At 46.8% G+C, this 21,321-nt stretch overlaps 16 non-coding genes across 16 annotated transcripts; all 16 read left to right on the top strand.

The window, feature by feature from the left end:
* Positions 1 to 433: 433 nt before the first annotated feature.
* LOC142262346 (U2 spliceosomal RNA) lies at positions 434 to 624 on the top strand. The gene has a single exon (XR_012729763.1). It is a non-coding gene; the product is annotated as a U2 spliceosomal RNA (small nuclear RNA).
* Positions 625 to 1,741: 1,117 nt separating this feature from the next.
* Positions 1,742 to 1,932, top strand: LOC142262348 (U2 spliceosomal RNA). Its single transcript, XR_012729764.1, has one exon. It is a non-coding gene; the product is annotated as a U2 spliceosomal RNA (small nuclear RNA).
* Positions 1,933 to 3,049: 1,117 nt separating this feature from the next.
* LOC142262349 (U2 spliceosomal RNA) lies at positions 3,050 to 3,240 on the top strand. Its single transcript, XR_012729765.1, has one exon. It is a non-coding gene; the product is annotated as a U2 spliceosomal RNA (small nuclear RNA).
* Positions 3,241 to 4,357: 1,117 nt separating this feature from the next.
* Positions 4,358 to 4,548, top strand: LOC142262350 (U2 spliceosomal RNA). Its single transcript, XR_012729766.1, has one exon. It is a non-coding gene; the product is annotated as a U2 spliceosomal RNA (small nuclear RNA).
* A 1,117-nt stretch (positions 4,549 to 5,665) lies between these two features.
* On the top strand, positions 5,666 to 5,856 carry LOC142262351 (U2 spliceosomal RNA). The gene has a single exon (XR_012729767.1). It is a non-coding gene; the product is annotated as a U2 spliceosomal RNA (small nuclear RNA).
* A 1,116-nt stretch (positions 5,857 to 6,972) lies between these two features.
* LOC142262352 (U2 spliceosomal RNA) lies at positions 6,973 to 7,163 on the top strand. The gene has a single exon (XR_012729768.1). It is a non-coding gene; the product is annotated as a U2 spliceosomal RNA (small nuclear RNA).
* A 1,117-nt stretch (positions 7,164 to 8,280) lies between these two features.
* Positions 8,281 to 8,471, top strand: LOC142262353 (U2 spliceosomal RNA). The gene has a single exon (XR_012729769.1). It is a non-coding gene; the product is annotated as a U2 spliceosomal RNA (small nuclear RNA).
* Positions 8,472 to 9,764: 1,293 nt separating this feature from the next.
* On the top strand, positions 9,765 to 9,961 carry LOC142262320 (U2 spliceosomal RNA). The gene has a single exon (XR_012729751.1). It is a non-coding gene; the product is annotated as a U2 spliceosomal RNA (small nuclear RNA).
* Positions 9,962 to 11,078: 1,117 nt separating this feature from the next.
* Positions 11,079 to 11,269, top strand: LOC142262354 (U2 spliceosomal RNA). The gene has a single exon (XR_012729770.1). It is a non-coding gene; the product is annotated as a U2 spliceosomal RNA (small nuclear RNA).
* Positions 11,270 to 12,386: 1,117 nt separating this feature from the next.
* LOC142262356 (U2 spliceosomal RNA) lies at positions 12,387 to 12,577 on the top strand. The gene has a single exon (XR_012729772.1). It is a non-coding gene; the product is annotated as a U2 spliceosomal RNA (small nuclear RNA).
* Positions 12,578 to 13,694: 1,117 nt separating this feature from the next.
* LOC142262357 (U2 spliceosomal RNA) lies at positions 13,695 to 13,885 on the top strand. The gene has a single exon (XR_012729773.1). It is a non-coding gene; the product is annotated as a U2 spliceosomal RNA (small nuclear RNA).
* A 1,117-nt stretch (positions 13,886 to 15,002) lies between these two features.
* On the top strand, positions 15,003 to 15,193 carry LOC142262359 (U2 spliceosomal RNA). The gene has a single exon (XR_012729774.1). It is a non-coding gene; the product is annotated as a U2 spliceosomal RNA (small nuclear RNA).
* Positions 15,194 to 16,310: 1,117 nt separating this feature from the next.
* On the top strand, positions 16,311 to 16,501 carry LOC142262269 (U2 spliceosomal RNA). The gene has a single exon (XR_012729708.1). It is a non-coding gene; the product is annotated as a U2 spliceosomal RNA (small nuclear RNA).
* Positions 16,502 to 17,618: 1,117 nt separating this feature from the next.
* On the top strand, positions 17,619 to 17,809 carry LOC142262360 (U2 spliceosomal RNA). The gene has a single exon (XR_012729775.1). It is a non-coding gene; the product is annotated as a U2 spliceosomal RNA (small nuclear RNA).
* A 1,117-nt stretch (positions 17,810 to 18,926) lies between these two features.
* On the top strand, positions 18,927 to 19,117 carry LOC142262361 (U2 spliceosomal RNA). Its single transcript, XR_012729776.1, has one exon. It is a non-coding gene; the product is annotated as a U2 spliceosomal RNA (small nuclear RNA).
* A 1,117-nt stretch (positions 19,118 to 20,234) lies between these two features.
* LOC142262276 (U2 spliceosomal RNA) lies at positions 20,235 to 20,425 on the top strand. The gene has a single exon (XR_012729714.1). It is a non-coding gene; the product is annotated as a U2 spliceosomal RNA (small nuclear RNA).
* The last annotated feature ends 896 nt before the right edge of the window (positions 20,426 to 21,321 follow it).

The raw sequence follows: 21,321 nt of genomic DNA on the forward strand, positions 1-21,321 counted from the left end.
ACAGGAGAAGGGAAGCGGGTGGTGAGAAAGGTACAGAGGGCAGGGTTTGGGGGCTGGGAAGGAAAGGGAAAAGATTAGGGTTTGGGGATGATGAAAGGGCTTTCTACGGGTAAGGATGGCAAAGGGTGGCAGTGACGGAAAGTCAGGCAACCTGTCCTGTCCGTCTTTTTGTATCGTGAATTGGAAAGACTGCAAGGGGGAGGGGAGTTGCTTGCGCCCTAAAGGAGGAGTTATTCAGATTCATTGCAGTGGGCGGCGGCTGCAAAACGCACCATTCTTCTTGTTTTTGCTCTGCAAAGCAGCCTTTTCAAGGGTTGGCTTGGGTGACAAAATGTCTTGTGTAGGCGTGGGTTTGTCTCCCTCTCGCTCTCTCTCCCTAAGATGTGTCCGGCATAGGCCAGGGTGCCACTCGAGGCCCAAACCAATTCTGGTTATCGCTTCTCGGCCTTTTGGCTAAGATCAAGTGTAGTATCTGTTCTTATCAGTTTAATATCTGATACGTCCCCTATCTGGGGACCATATATTAAATGGATTTTTAGAACAGGGAGATGGAAAAAGAGCTTGCTCTGTCCACTCCACGCATTGACCTGGTATTGCAGTACCTCCAGGAACGGTGCACCCCTTCTTAACCCAGTTTCCAAAAGCAGAACTCGATTCACCTGATTCATATTAGCCCGATTAGCGAATTGAAATGAATTTTTATCTAACACACTTTTTACTTGCTTTATTCATCCAAATAGCAAACTCATCACCACTCAACTTCACCAACTCTGCTATGTCCCGTGCAGTATCTTGTTGTCAGTCTAATCTAGATCATGTGTAATTGAATGGAATAGATCCCTTTTGGACAAAGTGGAGTCAGATGCTGCAGTGACCACAGGTGTGAGAGGATCTACAATTGGCATCTGGTGTTATCTCTCTGCTTCCACTCCAAATAAAGTTACCTGTTGTTACCTGAACGTCAAATACTAAGAATGGGCGGCCTATGAAAGAATTAGTACTTTCATTAAGTATACTAAACCGGCTAATTGGGAATAGACAAACTGTAAAAAGCCCTCTGAGAAAGCCCCTCTCTAACCTTTGTTAGTAAGCTTTTCTGTAGCCTGCCTGTTGATGTATTTTCGGTTTGAACAGTGCACAACATGAAGAGACGGAACACTGGCGGCTTGTCACAATGCCCCCCGATGACATCACAATAGCGCTGCTGCCTAGAAAACAAGCTGCGCAGAAGAAGTTGTTCTTTGGGTGGGAGGGTGGGCTAGTGGAAGGAGGGGGCAATCTCTTTTTTTCCCGGGTGGTAGGGGGATGACAGGAGAAGGGAAGCGGGTGGTGAGAAAGGTACAGAGGGCAGGGTTTGGGGGCTGGGAAGGAAAGGGAAAAGATTAGGGTTTGGGGATGATGAAAGGGCTTTCTACGGGTAAGGATGGCAAAGGGTGGCAGTGACGGAAAGTCAGGCAACCTGTCCTGTCCGTCTTTTTGTATCGTGAATTGGAAAGACTGCAAGGGGGAGGGGAGTTGCTTGCGCCCTAAAGGAGGAGTTATTCAGATTCATTGCAGTGGGCGGCGGCTGCAAAACGCACCATTCTTCTTGTTTTTGCTCTGCAAAGCAGCCTTTTCAAGGGTTGGCTTGGGTGACAAAATGTCTTGTGTAGGCGTGGGTTTGTCTCCCTCTCGCTCTCTCTCCCTAAGATGTGTCCGGCATAGGCCAGGGTGCCACTCGAGGCCCAAACCAATTCTGGTTATCGCTTCTCGGCCTTTTGGCTAAGATCAAGTGTAGTATCTGTTCTTATCAGTTTAATATCTGATACGTCCCCTATCTGGGGACCATATATTAAATGGATTTTTAGAACAGGGAGATGGAAAAAGAGCTTGCTCTGTCCACTCCACGCATTGACCTGGTATTGCAGTACCTCCAGGAACGGTGCACCCCTTCTTAACCCAGTTTCCAAAAGCAGAACTCGATTCACCTGATTCATATTAGCCCGATTAGCGAATTGAAATGAATTTTTATCTAACACACTTTTTACTTGCTTTATTCATCCAAATAGCAAACTCATCACCACTCAACTTCACCAACTCTGCTATGTCCCGTGCAGTATCTTGTTGTCAGTCTAATCTAGATCATGTGTAATTGAATGGAATAGATCCCTTTTGGACAAAGTGGAGTCAGATGCTGCAGTGACCACAGGTGTGAGAGGATCTACAATTGGCATCTGGTGTTATCTCTCTGCTTCCACTCCAAATAAAGTTACCTGTTGTTACCTGAACGTCAAATACTAAGAATGGGCGGCCTATGAAAGAATTAGTACTTTCATTAAGTATACTAAACCGGCTAATTGGGAATAGACAAACTGTAAAAAGCCCTCTGAGAAAGCCCCTCTCTAACCTTTGTTAGTAAGCTTTTCTGTAGCCTGCCTGTTGATGTATTTTCGGTTTGAACAGTGCACAACATGAAGAGACGGAACACTGGCGGCTTGTCACAATGCCCCCCGATGACATCACAATAGCGCTGCTGCCTAGAAAACAAGCTGCGCAGAAGAAGTTGTTCTTTGGGTGGGAGGGTGGGCTAGTGGAAGGAGGGGGCAATCTCTTTTTTTCCCGGGTGGTAGGGGGATGACAGGAGAAGGGAAGCGGGTGGTGAGAAAGGTACAGAGGGCAGGGTTTGGGGGCTGGGAAGGAAAGGGAAAAGATTAGGGTTTGGGGATGATGAAAGGGCTTTCTACGGGTAAGGATGGCAAAGGGTGGCAGTGACGGAAAGTCAGGCAACCTGTCCTGTCCGTCTTTTTGTATCGTGAATTGGAAAGACTGCAAGGGGGAGGGGAGTTGCTTGCGCCCTAAAGGAGGAGTTATTCAGATTCATTGCAGTGGGCGGCGGCTGCAAAACGCACCATTCTTCTTGTTTTTGCTCTGCAAAGCAGCCTTTTCAAGGGTTGGCTTGGGTGACAAAATGTCTTGTGTAGGCGTGGGTTTGTCTCCCTCTCGCTCTCTCTCCCTAAGATGTGTCCGGCATAGGCCAGGGTGCCACTCGAGGCCCAAACCAATTCTGGTTATCGCTTCTCGGCCTTTTGGCTAAGATCAAGTGTAGTATCTGTTCTTATCAGTTTAATATCTGATACGTCCCCTATCTGGGGACCATATATTAAATGGATTTTTAGAACAGGGAGATGGAAAAAGAGCTTGCTCTGTCCACTCCACGCATTGACCTGGTATTGCAGTACCTCCAGGAACGGTGCACCCCTTCTTAACCCAGTTTCCAAAAGCAGAACTCGATTCACCTGATTCATATTAGCCCGATTAGCGAATTGAAATGAATTTTTATCTAACACACTTTTTACTTGCTTTATTCATCCAAATAGCAAACTCATCACCACTCAACTTCACCAACTCTGCTATGTCCCGTGCAGTATCTTGTTGTCAGTCTAATCTAGATCATGTGTAATTGAATGGAATAGATCCCTTTTGGACAAAGTGGAGTCAGATGCTGCAGTGACCACAGGTGTGAGAGGATCTACAATTGGCATCTGGTGTTATCTCTCTGCTTCCACTCCAAATAAAGTTACCTGTTGTTACCTGAACGTCAAATACTAAGAATGGGCGGCCTATGAAAGAATTAGTACTTTCATTAAGTATACTAAACCGGCTAATTGGGAATAGACAAACTGTAAAAAGCCCTCTGAGAAAGCCCCTCTCTAACCTTTGTTAGTAAGCTTTTCTGTAGCCTGCCTGTTGATGTATTTTCGGTTTGAACAGTGCACAACATGAAGAGACGGAACACTGGCGGCTTGTCACAATGCCCCCCGATGACATCACAATAGCGCTGCTGCCTAGAAAACAAGCTGCGCAGACGAAGTTGTTCTTTGGGTGGGAGGGTGGGCTAGTGGAAGGAGGGGGCAATCTCTTTTTTTCCCGGGTGGTAGGGGGATGACAGGAGAAGGGAAGCGGGTGGTGAGAAAGGTACAGAGGGCAGGGTTTGGGGGCTGGGAAGGAAAGGGAAAAGATTAGGGTTTGGGGATGATGAAAGGGCTTTCTACGGGTAAGGATGGCAAAGGGTGGCAGTGACGGAAAGTCAGGCAACCTGTCCTGTCCGTCTTTTTGTATCGTGAATTGGAAAGACTGCAAGGGGGAGGGGAGTTGCTTGCGCCCTAAAGGAGGAGTTATTCAGATTCATTGCAGTGGGCGGCGGCTGCAAAACGCACCATTCTTCTTGTTTTTGCTCTGCAAAGCAGCCTTTTCAAGGGTTGGCTTGGGTGACAAAATGTCTTGTGTAGGCGTGGGTTTGTCTCCCTCTCGCTCTCTCTCCCTAAGATGTGTCCGGCATAGGCCAGGGTGCCACTCGAGGCCCAAACCAATTCTGGTTATCGCTTCTCGGCCTTTTGGCTAAGATCAAGTGTAGTATCTGTTCTTATCAGTTTAATATCTGATACGTCCCCTATCTGGGGACCATATATTAAATGGATTTTTAGAACAGGGAGATGGAAAAAGAGCTTGCTCTGTCCACTCCACGCATTGACCTGGTATTGCAGTACCTCCAGGAACGGTGCACCCCTTCTTAACCCAGTTTCCAAAAGCAGAACTCGATTCACCTGATTCATATTAGCCCGATTAGCGAATTGAAATGAATTTTTATCTAACACACTTTTTACTTGCTTTATTCATCCAAATAGCAAACTCATCACCACTCAACTTCACCAACTCTGCTATGTCCCGTGCAGTATCTTGTTGTCAGTCTAATCTAGATCATGTGTAATTGAATGGAATAGATCCCTTTTGGACAAAGTGGAGTCAGATGCTGCAGTGACCACAGGTGTGAGAGGATCTACAATTGGCATCTGGTGTTATCTCTCTGCTTCCACTCCAAATAAAGTTACCTGTTGTTACCTGAACGTCAAATACTAAGAATGGGCGGCCTATGAAAGAATTAGTACTTTCATTAAGTATACTAAACCGGCTAATTGGGAATAGACAAACTGTAAAAAGCCCTCTGAGAAAGCCCCTCTCTAACCTTTGTTAGTAAGCTTTTCTGTAGCCTGCCTGTTGATGTATTTTCGGTTTGAACAGTGCACAACATGAAGAGACGGAACACTGGCGGCTTGTCACAATGCCCCCCGATGACATCACAATAGCGCTGCTGCCTAGAAAACAAGCTGCGCAGAAGAAGTTGTTCTTTGGGTGGGAGGGTGGGCTAGTGGAAGGAGGGGGCAATCTCTTTTTTTCCCGGGTGGTAGGGGGATGACAGGAGAAGGGAAGCGGGTGGTGAGAAAGGTACAGAGGGCAGGGTTTGGGGGCTGGGAAGGAAAGGGAAAAGATTAGGGTTTGGGGATGATGAAAGGGCTTTCTACGGGTAAGGATGGCAAAGGGTGGCAGTGACGGAAAGTCAGGCAACCTGTCCTGTCCGTCTTTTTGTATCGTGAATTGGAAAGACTGCAAGGGGGAGGGGAGTTGCTTGCGCCCTAAAGGAGGAGTTATTCAGATTCATTGCAGTGGGCGGCGGCTGCAAAACGCACCATTCTTCTTGTTTTTGCTCTGCAAAGCAGCCTTTTCAAGGGTTGGCTTGGGTGACAAAATGTCTTGTGTAGGCGTGGGTTTGTCTCCCTCTCGCTCTCTCTCCCTAAGATGTGTCCGGCATAGGCCAGGGTGCCACTCGAGGCCCAAACCAATTCTGGTTATCGCTTCTCGGCCTTTTGGCTAAGATCAAGTGTAGTATCTGTTCTTATCAGTTTAATATCTGATACGTCCCCTATCTGGGGACCATATATTAAATGGATTTTTAGAACAGGGAGATGGAAAAAGAGCTTGCTCTGTCCACTCCACGCATTGACCTGGTATTGCAGTACCTCCAGGAACGGTGCACCCCTTCTTAACCCAGTTTCCAAAAGCAGAACTCGATTCACCTGATTCATATTAGCCCGATTAGCGAATTGAAATGAATTTTTATCTAACACACTTTTTACTTGCTTTATTCATCCAAATAGCAAACTCATCACCACTCAACTTCACCAACTCTGCTATGTCCCGGGCAGTATCTTGTTGTCAGTCTAATCTAGATCATGTGTAATTGAATGGAATAGATCCCTTTTGGACAAAGTGGAGTCAGATGCTGCAGTGACCACAGGTGTGAGAGGATCTACAATTGGCATCTGGTGTTATCTCTCTGCTTCCACTCCAAATAAAGTTACCTGTTGTTACCTGAACGTCAAATACTAAGAATGGGCGGCCTATGAAAGAATTAGTACTTTCATTAAGTATACTAAACCGGCTAATTGGGAATAGACAAACTGTAAAAAGCCCTCTGAGAAAGCCCCTCTCTAACCTTTGTTAGTAAGCTTTTCTGTAGCCTGCCTGTTGATGTATTTTCGGTTTGAACAGTGCACAACATGAAGAGACGGAACACTGGCGGCTTGTCACAATGCCCCCCGATGACATCACAATAGCGCTGCTGCCTAGAAAACAAGCTGCGCAGAAGAAGTTGTTCTTTGGGTGGGAGGGTGGGCTAGTGGAAGGAGGGGGCAATCTCTTTTTTTCCCGGGTGGTAGGGGGATGACAGGAGAAGGGAAGCGGGTGGTGAGAAAGGTACAGAGGGCAGGGTTTTGGGCTGGGAAGGAAAGGGAAAAGATTAGGGTTTGGGGATGATGAAAGGGCTTTCTACGGGTAAGGATGGCAAAGGGTGGCAGTGACGGAAAGTCAGGCAACCTGTCCTGTCCGTCTTTTTGTATCGTGAATTGGAAAGACTGCAAGGGGGAGGGGAGTTGCTTGCGCCCTAAAGGAGGAGTTATTCAGATTCATTGCAGTGGGCGGCGGCTGCAAAACGCACCATTCTTCTTGTTTTTGCTCTGCAAAGCAGCCTTTTCAAGGGTTGGCTTGGGTGACAAAATGTCTTGTGTAGGCGTGGGTTTGTCTCCCTCTCGCTCTCTCTCCCTAAGATGTGTCCGGCATAGGCCAGGGTGCCACTCGAGGCCCAAACCAATTCTGGTTATCGCTTCTCGGCCTTTTGGCTAAGATCAAGTGTAGTATCTGTTCTTATCAGTTTAATATCTGATACGTCCCCTATCTGGGGACCATATATTAAATGGATTTTTAGAACAGGGAGATGGAAAAAGAGCTTGCTCTGTCCACTCCACGCATTGACCTGGTATTGCAGTACCTCCAGGAACGGTGCACCCCTTCTTAACCCAGTTTCCAAAAGCAGAACTCGATTCACCTGATTCATATTAGCCCGATTAGCGAATTGAAATGAATTTTTATCTAACACACTTTTTACTTGCTTTATTCATCCAAATAGCAAACTCATCACCACTCAACTTCACCAACTCTGCTATGTCCCGTGCAGTATCTTGTTGTCAGTCTAATCTAGATCATGTGTAATTGAATGGAATAGATCCCTTTTGGACAAAGTGGAGTCAGATGCTGCAGTGACCACAGGTGTGAGAGGATCTACAATTGGCATCTGGTGTTATCTCTCTGCTTCCACTCCAAATAAAGTTACCTGTTGTTACCTGAACGTCAAATACTAAGAATGGGCGGCCTATGAAAGAATTAGTACTTTCATTAAGTATACTAAACCGGCTAATTGGGAATAGACAAACTGTAAAAAGCCCTCTGAGAAAGCCCCTCTCTAACCTTTGTTAGTAAGCTTTTCTGTAGCCTGCCTGTTGATGTATTTTCGGTTTGAACAGTGCACAACATGAAGAGACGGAACACTGGCGGCTTGTCACAATGCCCCCCGATGACATCACAATAGCGCTGCTGCCTAGAAAACAAGCTGCGCAGAAGACGTTGTTCTTTGGGTGGGAGGGTGGGCTAGTGGAAGGAGGGGGCAATCTCTTTTTTTCCCGGGTGGTAGGGGGATGACAGGAGAAGGGAAGCGGGTGGTGAGAAAGGTACAGAGGGCAGGGTTTGGGGGCTGGGAAGGAAAGGGAAAAGATTAGGGTTTGGGGATGATGAAAGGGCTTTCTACGGGTAAGGATGGCAAAGGGTGGCAGTGACGGAAAGTCAGGCAACCTGTCCTGTCCGTCTTTTTGTATCGTGAATTGGAAAGACTGCAAGGGGGAGGGGAGTTGCTTGCGCCCTAAAGGAGGAGTTATTCAGATTCATTGCAGTGGGCGGCGGCTGCAAAACGCACCATTCTTCTTGTTTTTGCTCTGCAAAGCAGCCTTTTCAAGGGTTGGCTTGGGTGACAAAATGTCTTGTGTAGGCGTGGGTTTGTCTCCCTCTCGCTCTCTCTCCCTAAGATGTGTCCGGCATAGGCCAGGGTGCCACTCGAGGCCCAAACCAATTCTGGTTATCGCTTCTCGGCCTTTTGGCTAAGATCAAGTGTAGTATCTGTTCTTATCAGTTTAATATCTGATACGTCCCCTATCTGGGGACCATATATTAAATGGATTTTTAGAACAGGGAGATGGAAAAAGAGCTTGCTCTGTCCACTCCACGCATTGACCTGGTATTGCAGTACCTCCAGGAACGGTGCACCCCTTCTTAACCCAGTTTCCAAAAGCAGAACTCGATTCACCTGATTCATATTAGCCCGATTAGCGAATTGAAATGAATTTTTATCTAACACACTTTTTACTTGCTTTATTCATCCAAATAGCAAACTCATCACCACTCAACTTCACCAACTCTGCTATGTCCCGTGCAGTATCTTGTTGTCAGTCTAATCTAGATCATGTGTAATTGAATGGAATAGATCCCTTTTGGACAAAGTGGAGTCAGATGCTGCAGTGACCACAGGTGTGAGAGGATCTACAATTGGCATCTGGTGTTATCTCTCTGCTTCCACTCCAAATAAAGTTACCTGTTGTTACCTGAACGTCAAATACTAAGAATGGGCGGCCTATGAAAGAATTAGTACTTTCATTAAGTATACTAAACCGGCTAATTGGGAATAGACAAACTGTAAAAAGCCCTCTGAGAAAGCCCCTCTCTAACCTTTGTTAGTAAGCTTTTCTGTAGCCTGCCTGTTGATGTATTTTCGGTTTGAACAGTGCACAACATGAAGAGACGGAACACTGGCGGCTTGTCACAATGCCCCCCGATGACATCACAATAGCGCTGCTGCCTAGAAAACAAGCTGCGCAGAAGAAGTTGTTCTTTGGGTGGGAGGGTGGGCTAGTGGAAGGAGGGGGCAATCTCTTTTTTTCCCGGGTGGTAGGGGGATGACAGGAGAAGGGAAGCGGGTGGTGAGAAAGGTACAGAGGGCAGGGTTTGGGGGCTGGGAAGGAAAGGGAAAAGATTAGGGTTTGGGGATGATGAAAGGGCTTTCTACGGGTAAGGATGGCAAAGGGTGGCAGTGACGGAAAGTCAGGCAACCTGTCCTGTCCGTCTTTTTGTATCGTGAATTGGAAAGACTGCAAGGGGGAGGGGAGTTGCTTGCGCCCTAAAGGAGGAGTTATTCAGATTCATTGCAGTGGGCGGCGGCTGCAAAACGCACCATTCTTCTTGTTTTTGCTCTGCAAAGCAGCCTTTTCAAGGGTTGGCTTGGGTGACAAAATGTCTTGTGTAGGCGTGGGTTTGTCTCCCTCTCGCTCTCTCTCCCTAAGATGTGTCCGGCATAGGCCAGGGTGCCACTCGAGGCCCAAACCAATTCTGGTTATCGCTTCTCGGCCTTTTGGCTAAGATCAAGTGTAGTTTGGGAGGGTACTACCTTGGTTGGTGCTGAAAGGTGCCAGGGTATTGCACAACTGCTGGCCTTGGGGGAGTGTGCATCGTAGGATGTCATAGCCCTCTTGTGACGGACAGTTATCTGGGCAACGAGAGGCGGTCACTTTATTATTTTCAAACTCATCCTTCAAAAAAAAAAAAAAAAAAAAAATCTGTTCTTATCAGTTTAATATCTGATACGTCCCCTATCTGGGGACCATATATTAAATGGATTTTTAGAACAGGGAGATGGAAAAAGAGCTTGCTCTGTCCACTCCACGCATTGACCTGGTATTGCAGTACCTCCAGGAACGGTGCACCCCTTCTTAACCCAGTTTCCAAAAGCAGAACTCGATTCACCTGATTCATATTAGCCCGATTAGCGAATTGAAATGAATTTTTATCTAACACACTTTTTACTTGCTTTATTCATCCAAATAGCAAACTCATCACCACTCAACTTCACCAACTCTGCTATGTCCCGTGCAGTATCTTGTTGTCAGTCTAATCTAGATCATGTGTAATTGAATGGAATAGATCCCTTTTGGACAAAGTGGAGTCAGATGCTGCAGTGACCACAGGTGTGAGAGGATCTACAATTGGCATCTGGTGTTATCTCTCTGCTTCCACTCCAAATAAAGTTACCTGTTGTTACCTGAACGTCAAATACTAAGAATGGGCGGCCTATGAAAGAATTAGTACTTTCATTAAGTATACTAAACCGGCTAATTGGGAATAGACAAACTGTAAAAAGCCCTCTGAGAAAGCCCCTCTCTAACCTTTGTTAGTAAGCTTTTCTGTAGCCTGCCTGTTGATGTATTTTCGGTTTGAACAGTGCACAACATGAAGAGACGGAACACTGGCGGCTTGTCACAATGCCCCCCGATGACATCACAATAGCGCTGCTGCCTAGAAAACAAGCTGCGCAGAAGAAGTTGTTCTTTGGGTGGGAGGGTGGGCTAGTGGAAGGAGGGGGCAATCTCTTTTTTTCCCGGGTGGTAGGGGGATGACAGGAGAAGGGAAGCGGGTGGTGAGAAAGGTACAGAGGGCAGGGTTTGGGGGCTGGGAAGGAAAGGGAAAAGATTAGGGTTTGGGGATGATGAAAGGGCTTTCTACGGGTAAGGATGGCAAAGGGTGGCAGTGACGGAAAGTCAGGCAACCTGTCCTGTCCGTCTTTTTGTATCGTGAATTGGAAAGACTGCAAGGGGGAGGGGAGTTGCTTGCGCCCTAAAGGAGGAGTTATTCAGATTCATTGCAGTGGGCGGCGGCTGCAAAACGCACCATTCTTCTTGTTTTTGCTCTGCAAAGCAGCCTTTTCAAGGGTTGGCTTGGGTGACAAAATGTCTTGTGTAGGCGTGGGTTTGTCTCCCTCTCGCTCTCTCTCCCTAAGATGTGTCCGGCATAGGCCAGGGTGCCACTCGAGGCCCAAACCAATTCTGGTTATCGCTTCTCGGCCTTTTGGCTAAGATCAAGTGTAGTATCTGTTCTTATCAGTTTAATATCTGATACGTCCCCTATCTGGGGACCATATATTAAATGGATTTTTAGAACAGGGAGATGGAAAAAGAGCTTGCTCTGTCCACTCCACGCATTGACCTGGTATTGCAGTACCTCCAGGAACGGTGCACCCCTTCTTAACCCAGTTTCCAAAAGCAGAACTCGATTCACCTGATTCATATTAGCCCGATTAGCGAATTGAAATGAATTTTTATCTAACACACTTTTTACTTGCTTTATTCATCCAAATAGCAAACTCATCACCACTCAACTTCACCAACTCTGCTATGTCCCGTGCAGTATCTTGTTGTCAGTCTAATCTAGATCATGTGTAATTGAATGGAATAGATCCCTTTTGGACAAAGTGGAGTCAGATGCTGCAGTGACCACAGGTGTGAGAGGATCTACAATTGGCATCTGGTGTTATCTCTCTGCTTCCACTCCAAATAAAGTTACCTGTTGTTACCTGAACGTCAAATACTAAGAATGGGCGGCCTATGAAAGAATTAGTACTTTCATTAAGTATACTAAACCGGCTAATTGGGAATAGACAAACTGTAAAAAGCCCTCTGAGAAAGCCCCTCTCTAACCTTTGTTAGTAAGCTTTTCTGTAGCCTGCCTGTTGATGTATTTTCGGTTTGAACAGTGCACAACATGAAGAGACGGAACACTGGCGGCTTGTCACAATGCCCCCCGATGACATCACAATAGCGCTGCTGCCTAGAAAACAAGCTGCGCAGAAGAAGTTGTTCTTTGGGTGGGAGGGTGGGCTAGTGGAAGGAGGGGGCAATCTCTTTTTTTCCCGGGTGGTAGGGGGATGACAGGAGAAGGGAAGCGGGTGGTGAGAAAGGTACAGAGGGCAGGGTTTGGGGGCTGGGAAGGAAAGGGAAAAGATTAGGGTTTGGGGATGATGAAAGGGCTTTCTACGGGTAAGGATGGCAAAGGGTGGCAGTGACGGAAAGTCAGGCAACCTGTCCTGTCCGTCTTTTTGTATCGTGAATTGGAAAGACTGCAAGGGGGAGGGGAGTTGCTTGCGCCCTAAAGGAGGAGTTATTCAGATTCATTGCAGTGGGCGGCGGCTGCAAAACGCACCATTCTTCTTGTTTTTGCTCTGCAAAGCAGCCTTTTCAAGGGTTGGCTTGGGTGACAAAATGTCTTGTGTAGGCGTGGGTTTGTCTCCCTCTCGCTCTCTCTCCCTAAGATGTGTCCGGCATAGGCCAGGGTGCCACTCGAGGCCCAAACCAATTCTGGTTATCGCTTCTCGGCCTTTTGGCTAAGATCAAGTGTAGTATCTGTTCTTATCAGTTTAATATCTGATACGTCCCCTATCTGGGGACCATATATTAAATGGATTTTTAGAACAGGGAGATGGAAAAAGAGCTTGCTCTGTCCACTCCACGCATTGACCTGGTATTGCAGTACCTCCAGGAACGGTGCACCCCTTCTTAACCCAGTTTCCAAAAGCAGAACTCGATTCACCTGATTCATATTAGCCCGATTAGCGAATTGAAATGAATTTTTATCTAACACACTTTTTACTTGCTTTATTCATCCAAATAGCAAACTCATCACCACTCAACTTCACCAACTCTGCTATGTCCCGTGCAGTATCTTGTTGTCAGTCTAATCTAGATCATGTGTAATTGAATGGAATAGATCCCTTTTGGACAAAGTGGAGTCAGATGCTGCAGTGACCACAGGTGTGAGAGGATCTACAATTGGCATCTGGTGTTATCTCTCTGCTTCCACTCCAAATAAAGTTACCTGTTGTTACCTGAACGTCAAATACTAAGAATGGGCGGCCTATGAAAGAATTAGTACTTTCATTAAGTATACTAAACCGGCTAATTGGGAATAGACAAACTGTAAAAAGCCCTCTGAGAAAGCCCCTCTCTAACCTTTGTTAGTAAGCTTTTCTGTAGCCTGCCTGTTGATGTATTTTCGGTTTGAACAGTGCACAACATGAAGAGACGGAACACTGGCGGCTTGTCACAATGCCCCCCGATGACATCACAATAGCGCTGCTGCCTAGAAAACAAGCTGCGCAGAAGAAGTTGTTCTTTGGGTGGGAGGGTGGGCTAGTGGAAGGAGGGGGCAATCTCTTTTTTTCCCGGGTGGTAGGGGGATGACAGGAGAAGGGAAGCGGGTGGTGAGAAAGGTACAGAGGGCAGGGTTTGGGGGCTGGGAAGGAAAGGGAAAAGATTAGGGTTTGGGGATGATGAAAGGGCTTTCTACGGGTAAGGATGGCAAAGGGTGGCAGTGACGGAAAGTCAGGCAACCTGTCCTGTCCGTCTTTTTGTATCGTGAATTGGAAAGACTGCAAGGGGGAGGGGAGTTGCTTGCGCCCTAAAGGAGGAGTTATTCAGATTCATTGCAGTGGGCGGCGGCTGCAAAACGCACCATTCTTCTTGTTTTTGCTCTGCAAAGCAGCCTTTTCAAGGGTTGGCTTGGGTGACAAAATGTCTTGTGTAGGCGTGGGTTTGTCTCCCTCTCGCTCTCTCTCCCTAAGATGTGTCCGGCATAGGCCAGGGTGCCACTCGAGGCCCAAACCAATTCTGGTTATCGCTTCTCGGCCTTTTGGCTAAGATCAAGTGTAGTATCTGTTCTTATCAGTTTAATATCTGATACGTCCCCTATCTGGGGACCATATATTAAATGGATTTTTAGAACAGGGAGATGGAAAAAGAGCTTGCTCTGTCCACTCCACGCATTGACCTGGTATTGCAGTACCTCCAGGAACGGTGCACCCCTTCTTAACCCAGTTTCCAAAAGCAGAACTCGATTCACCTGATTCATATTAGCCCGATTAGCGAATTGAAATGAATTTTTATCTAACACACTTTTTACTTGCTTTATTCATCCAAATAGCAAACTCATCACCACTCAACTTCACCAACTCTGCTATGTCCCGTGCAGTATCTTGTTGTCAGTCTAATCTAGATCATGTGTAATTGAATGGAATAGATCCCTTTTGGACAAAGTGGAGTCAGATGCTGCAGTGACCACAGGTGTGAGAGGATCTACAATTGGCATCTGGTGTTATCTCTCTGCTTCCACTCCAAATAAAGTTACCTGTTGTTACCTGAACGTCAAATACTAAGAATGGGCGGCCTATGAAAGAATTAGTACTTTCATTAAGTATACTAAACCGGCTAATTGGGAATAGACAAACTGTAAAAAGCCCTCTGAGAAAGCCCCTCTCTAACCTTTGTTAGTAAGCTTTTCTGTAGCCTGCCTGTTGATGTATTTTCGGTTTGAACAGTGCACAACATGAAGAGACGGAACACTGGCGGCTTGTCACAATGCCCCCCGATGACATCACAATAGCGCTGCTGCCTAGAAAACAAGCTGCGCAGAAGAAGTTGTTCTTTGGGTGGGAGGGTGGGCTAGTGGAAGGAGGGGGCAATCTCTTTTTTTCCCGGGTGGTAGGGGGATGACAGGAGAAGGGAAGCGGGTGGTGAGAAAGGTACAGAGGGCAGGGTTTGGGGGCTGGGAAGGAAAGGGAAAAGATTAGGGTTTGGGGATGATGAAAGGGCTTTCTACGGGTAAGGATGGCAAAGGGTGGCAGTGACGGAAAGTCAGGCAACCTGTCCTGTCCGTCTTTTTGTATCGTGAATTGGAAAGACTGCAAGGGGGAGGGGAGTTGCTTGCGCCCTAAAGGAGGAGTTATTCAGATTCATTGCAGTGGGCGGCGGCTGCAAAACGCACCATTCTTCTTGTTTTTGCTCTGCAAAGCAGCCTTTTCAAGGGTTGGCTTGGGTGACAAAATGTCTTGTGTAGGCGTGGGTTTGTCTCCCTCTCGCTCTCTCTCCCTAAGATGTGTCCGGCATAGGCCAGGGTGCCACTCGAGGCCCAAACCAATTCTGGTTATCGCTTCTCGGCCTTTTGGCTAAGATCAAGTGTAGTATCTGTTCTTATCAGTTTAATATCTGATACGTCCCCTATCTGGGGACCATATATTAAATGGATTTTTAGAACAGGGAGATGGAAAAAGAGCTTGCTCTGTCCACTCCACGCATTGACCTGGTATTGCAGTACCTCCAGGAACGGTGCACCCCTTCTTAACCCAGTTTCCAAAAGCAGAACTCGATTCACCTGATTCATATTAGCCCGATTAGCGAATTGAAATGAATTTTTATCTAACACACTTTTTACTTGCTTTATTCATCCAAATAGCAAACTCATCACCACTCAACTTCACCAACTCTGCTATGTCCCGTGCAGTATCTTGTTGTCAGTCTAATCTAGATCATGTGTAATTGAATGGAATAGATCCCTTTTGGACAAAGTGGAGTCAGATGCTGCAGTGACCACAGGTGTGAGAGGATCTACAATTGGCATCTGGTGTTATCTCTCTGCTTCCACTCCAAATAAAGTTACCTGTTGTTACCTGAACGTCAAATACTAAGAATGGGCGGCCTATGAAAGAATTAGTACTTTCATTAAGTATACTAAACCGGCTAATTGGGAATAGACAAACTGTAAAAAGCCCTCTGAGAAAGCCCCTCTCTAACCTTTGTTAGTAAGCTTTTCTGTAGCCTGCCTGTTGATGTATTTTCGGTTTGAACAGTGCACAACATGAAGAGACGGAACACTGGCGGCTTGTCACAATGCCCCCCGATGACATCACAATAGCGCTGCTGCCTAGAAAACAAGCTGCGCAGAAGAAGTTGTTCTTTGGGTGGGAGGGTGGGCTAGTGGAAGGAGGGGGCAATCTCTTTTTTTCCCGGGTGGTAGGGGGATGACAGGAGAAGGGAAGCGGGTGGTGAGAAAGGTACATAGGGCAGGGTTTGGGGGCTGGGAAGGAAAGGGAAAAGATTAGGGTTTGGGGATGATGAAAGGGCTTTCTACGGGTAAGGATGGCAAAGGGTGGCAGTGACGGAAAGTCAGGCAACCTGTCCTGTCCGTCTTTTTGTATCGTGAATTGGAAAGACTGCAAGGGGGAGGGGAGTTGCTTGCGCCCTAAAGGAGGAGTTATTCAGATTCATTGCAGTGGGCGGCGGCTGCAAAACGCACCATTCTTCTTGTTTTTGCTCTGCAAAGCAGCCTTTTCAAGGGTTGGCTTGGGTGACAAAATGTCTTGTGTAGGCGTGGGTTTGTCTCCCTCTCGCTCTCTCTCCCTAAGATGTGTCCGGCATAGGCCAGGGTGCCACTCGAGGCCCAAACCAATTCTGGTTATCGCTTCTCGGCCTTTTGGCTAAGATCAAGTGTAGTATCTGTTCTTATCAGTTTAATATCTGATACGTCCCCTATCTGGGGACCATATATTAAATGGATTTTTAGAACAGGGAGATGGAAAAAGAGCTTGCTCTGTCCACTCCACGCATTGACCTGGTATTGCAGTACCTCCAGGAACGGTGCACCACTTCTTAACCCAGTTTCCAAAAGCAGAACTCGATTCACCTGATTCATATTAGCCCGATTAGCGAATTGAAATGAATTTTTATCTAACACACTTTTTACTTGCTTTATTCATCCAAATAGCAAACTCATCACCACTCAACTTCACCAACTCTGCTATGTCCCGTGCAGTATCTTGTTGTCAGTCTAATCTAGATCATGTGTAATTGAATGGAATAGATCCCTTTTGGACAAAGTGGAGTCAGATGCTGCAGTGACCACAGGTGTGAGAGGATCTACAATTGGCATCTGGTGTTATCTCTCTGCTTCCACTCCAAATAAAGTTACCTGTTGTTACCTGAACGTCAAATACTAAGAATGGGCGGCCTATGAAAGAATTAGTACTTTCATTAAGTATACTAAACCGGCTAATTGGGAATAGACAAACTGTAAAAAGCCCTCTGAGAAAGCCCCTCTCTAACCTTTGTTAGTAAGCTTTTCTGTAGCCTGCCTGTTGATGTATTTTCGGTTTGAACAGTGCACAACATGAAGAGACGGAACACTGGCGGCTTGTCACAATGCCCCCCGATGACATCACAATAGCGCTGCTGCCTAGAAAACAAGCTGCGCAGAAGAAGTTGTTCTTTGGGTGGGAGGGTGGGCTAGTGGAAGGAGGGGGCAATCTCTTTTTTTCCCGGGTGGTAGGGGGATGACAGGAGAAGGGAAGCGGGTGGTGAGAAAGGTACAGAGGGCAGGGTTTGGGGGCTGGGAAGGAAAGGGAAAAGATTAGGGTTTGGGGATGATGAAAGGGCTTTCTACGGGTAAGGATGGCAAAGGGTGGCAGTGACGGAAAGTCAGGCAACCTGTCCTGTCCGTCTTTTTGTATCGTGAATTGGAAAGACTGCAAGGGGGAGGGGAGTTGCTTGCGCCCTAAAGGAGGAGTTATTCAGATTCATTGCAGTGGGCGGCGGCTGCAAAACGCACCATTCTTCTTGTTTTTGCTCTGCAAAGCAGCCTTTTCAAGGGTTGGCTTGGGTGACAAAATGTCTTGTGTAGGCGTGGGTTTGTCTCCCTCTCGCTCTCTCTCCCTAAGATGTGTCCGGCATAGGCCAGGGTGCCACTCGAGGCCCAAACCAATTCTGGTTATCGCTTCTCGGCCTTTTGGCTAAGATCAAGTGTAGTATCTGTTCTTATCAGTTTAATATCTGATACGTCCCCTATCTGGGGACCATATATTAAATGGATTTTTAGAACAGGGAGATGGAAAAAGAGCTTGCTCTGTCCACTCCACGCATTGACCTGGTATTGCAGTACCTCCAGGAACGGTGCACCCCTTCTTAACCCAGTTTCCAAAAGCAGAACTCGATTCACCTGATTCATATTAGCCCGATTAGCGAATTGAAATGAATTTTTATCTAACACACTTTTTACTTGCTTTATTCATCCAAATAGCAAACTCATCACCACTCAACTTCACCAACTCTGCTATGTCCCGTGCAGTATCTTGTTGTCAGTCTAATCTAGATCATGTGTAATTGAATGGAATAGATCCCTTTTGGACAAAGTGGAGTCAGATGCTGCAGTGACCACAGGTGTGAGAGGATCTACAATTGGCATCTGGTGTTATCTCTCTGCTTCCACTCCAAATAAAGTTACCTGTTGTTACCTGAACGTCAAATACTAAGAATGGGCGGCCTATGAAAGAATTAGTACTTTCATTAAGTATACTAAACCGGCTAATTGGGAATAGACAAACTGTAAAAAGCCCTCTGAGAAAGCCCCTCTCTAACCTTTGTTAGTAAGCTTTTCTGTAGCCTGCCTGTTGATGTATTTTCGGTTTGAACAGTGCACAACATGAAGAGACGGAACACTGGCGGCTTGTCACAATGCCCCCCGATGACATCACAATAGCGCTGCTGCCTAGAAAACAAGCTGCGCAGAAGAAGTTGTTCTTTGGGTGGGAGGGTGGGCTAGTGGAAGGAGGGGGCAATCTCTTTTTTTCCCGGGTGGTAGGGGGATGACAGGAGAAGGGAAGCGGGTGGTGAGAAAGGTACAGAGGGCAGGGTTTGGGGGCTGGGAAGGAAAGGGAAAAGATTAGGGTTTGGGGATGATGAAAGGGCTTTCTACGGGTAAGGATGGCAAAGGGTGGCAGTGACGGAAAGTCAGGCAACCTGTCCTGTCCGTCTTTTTGTATCGTGAATTGGAAAGACTGCAAGGGGGAGGGGAGTTGCTTGCGCCCTAAAGGAGGAGTTATTCAGATTCATTGCAGTGGGCGGCGGCTGCAAAACGCACCATTCTTCTTGTTTTTGCTCTGCAAAGCAGCCTTTTCAAGGGTTGGCTTGGGTGACAAAATGTCTTGTGTAGGCGTGGGTTTGTCTCCCTCTCGCTCTCTCTCCCTAAGATGTGTCCGGCATAGGCCAGGGTGCCACTCGAGGCCCAAACCAATTCTGGTTATCGCTTCTCGGCCTTTTGGCTAAGATCAAGTGTAGTATCTGTTCTTATCAGTTTAATATCTGATACGTCCCCTATCTGGGGACCATATATTAAATGGATTTTTAGAACAGGGAGATGGAAAAAGAGCTTGCTCTGTCCACTCCACGCATTGACCTGGTATTGCAGTACCTCCAGGAACGGTGCACCCCTTCTTAACCCAGTTTCCAAAAGCAGAACTCGATTCACCTGATTCATATTAGCCCGATTAGCGAATTGAAATGAATTTTTATCTAACACACTTTTTACTTGCTTTATTCATCCAAATAGCAAACTCATCACCACTCAACTTCACCAACTCTGCTATGTCCCGTGCAGTATCTTGTTGTCAGTCTAATCTAGATCATGTGTAATTGAATGGAATAGATCCCTTTTGGACAAAGTGGAGTCAGATGCTGCAGTGACCACAGGTGTGAGAGGATCTACAATTGGCATCTGGTGTTATCTCTCTGCTTCCACTCCAAATAAAGTTACCTGTTGTTACCTGAACGTCAAATACTAAGAATGGGCGGCCTATGAAAGAATTAGTACTTTCATTAAGTATACTAAACCGGCTAATTGGGAATAGACAAACTGTAAAAAGCCCTCTGAGAAAGCCCCTCTCTAACCTTTGTTAGTAAGCTTTTCTGTAGCCTGCCTGTTGATGTATTTTCGGTTTGAACAGTGCACAACATGAAGAGACGGAACACTGGCGGCTTGTCACAATGCCCCCCGATGACATCACAATAGCGCTGCTGCCTAGAAAACAAGCTGCGCAGAAGAAGTTGTTCTTTGGGTGGGAGGGTGGGCTAGTGGAAGGAGGGGGCAATCTCTTTTTTTCCCGGGTGGTAGGGGGATGACAGGAGAAGGGAAGCGGGTGGTGAGAAAGGTACAGAGGGCAGGGTTTGGGGGCTGGGAAGGAAAGGGAAAAGATTAGGGTTTGGGGATGATGAAAGGGCTTTCTACGGGTAAGGATGGCAAAGGGTGGCAGTGACGGAAAGTCAGGCAACCTGTCCTGTCCGTCTTTTTGTATCGTGAATTGGAAAGACTGCAAGGGGGAGGGGAGTTGCTTGCGCCCTAAAGGAGGAGTTATTCAGATTCATTGCAGTGGGCGGCGGCTGCAAAACGCACCATTCTTCTTGTTTTTGCTCTGCAAAGCAGCCTTTTCAAGGGTTGGCTTGGGTGACAAAATGTCTTGTGTAGGCGTGGGTTTGTCTCCCTCTCGCTCTCTCTCCCTAAGATGTGTCCGGCATAGGCCAGGGTGCCACTCGAGGCCCAAACCAATTCTGGTTATCGCGTCTCGGCCTTTTGGCTAAGATCAAGTGTAGTATCTGTTCTTATCAGTTTAATATCTGATACGTCCCCTATCTGGGGACCATATATTAAATGGATTTTTAGAACAGGGAGATGGAAAAAGAGCTTGCTCTGTCCACTCCACGCATTGACCTGGTATTGCAGTACCTCCAGGAACGGTGCACCCCTTCTTAACCCAGTTTCCAAAAGCAGAACTCGATTCACCTGATTCATATTAGCCCGATTAGCGAATTGAAATGAATTTTTATCTAACACACTTTTTACTTGCTTTATTCATCCAAATAGCAAACTCATCACCACTCAACTTCACCAACTCTGCTATGTCCCGTGCAGTATCTTGTTGTCAGTCTAATCTAGATCATGTGTAATTGAATGGAATAGATCCCTTTTGGACAAAGTGGAGTCAGATGCTGCAGTGACCACAGGTGTGAGAGGATCTACAATTGGCATCTGGTGTTATCTCTCTGCTTCCACTCCAAATAAAGTTACCTGTTGTTACCTGAACGTCAAATACTAAGAATGGGCGGCCTATGAAAGAATTAGTACTTTCATTAAGTATACTAAACCGGCTAATTGGGAATAGACAAACTGTAAAAAGCCCTCTGAGAAAGCCCCTCTCTAACCTTTGTTAGTAAGCTTTTCTGTAGCCTGCCTGTTGATGTATTTTCGGTTTGAACAGTGCACAACATGAAGAGACGGAACACTGGCGGCTTGTCACAATGCCCCCCGATGACATCACAATAGCGCTGCTGCCTAGAAAACAAGCTGCGCAGAAGAAGTTGTTCTTTGGGTGGGAGGGTGGGCTAGTGGAAGGAGGGGGCAATCTCTTTTTTTCCCGGGTGGTAGGGGGATGACAGGAGAAGGGAAGCGGGTGGTGAGAAAGGTACAGAGGGCAGGGTTTGGGGGCTGGGAAGGAAAGGGAAAAGATTAGGGTTTGGGGATGATGAAAGGGCTTTCTACGGGTAAGGATGGCAAAGGGTGGCAGTGACGGAAAGTCAGGCAACCTGTCCTGTCCGTCTTTTTGTATCGTGAATTGGAAAGACTGCAAGGGGGAGGGGAGTTGCT

Source organism: Anomaloglossus baeobatrachus, unplaced genomic scaffold (genome assembly GCF_048569485.1).
Source record: "Anomaloglossus baeobatrachus isolate aAnoBae1 unplaced genomic scaffold, aAnoBae1.hap1 Scaffold_243, whole genome shotgun sequence".
In the NCBI taxonomy this organism is placed as follows: Eukaryota; Metazoa; Chordata; class Amphibia; order Anura; family Aromobatidae; genus Anomaloglossus; species Anomaloglossus baeobatrachus.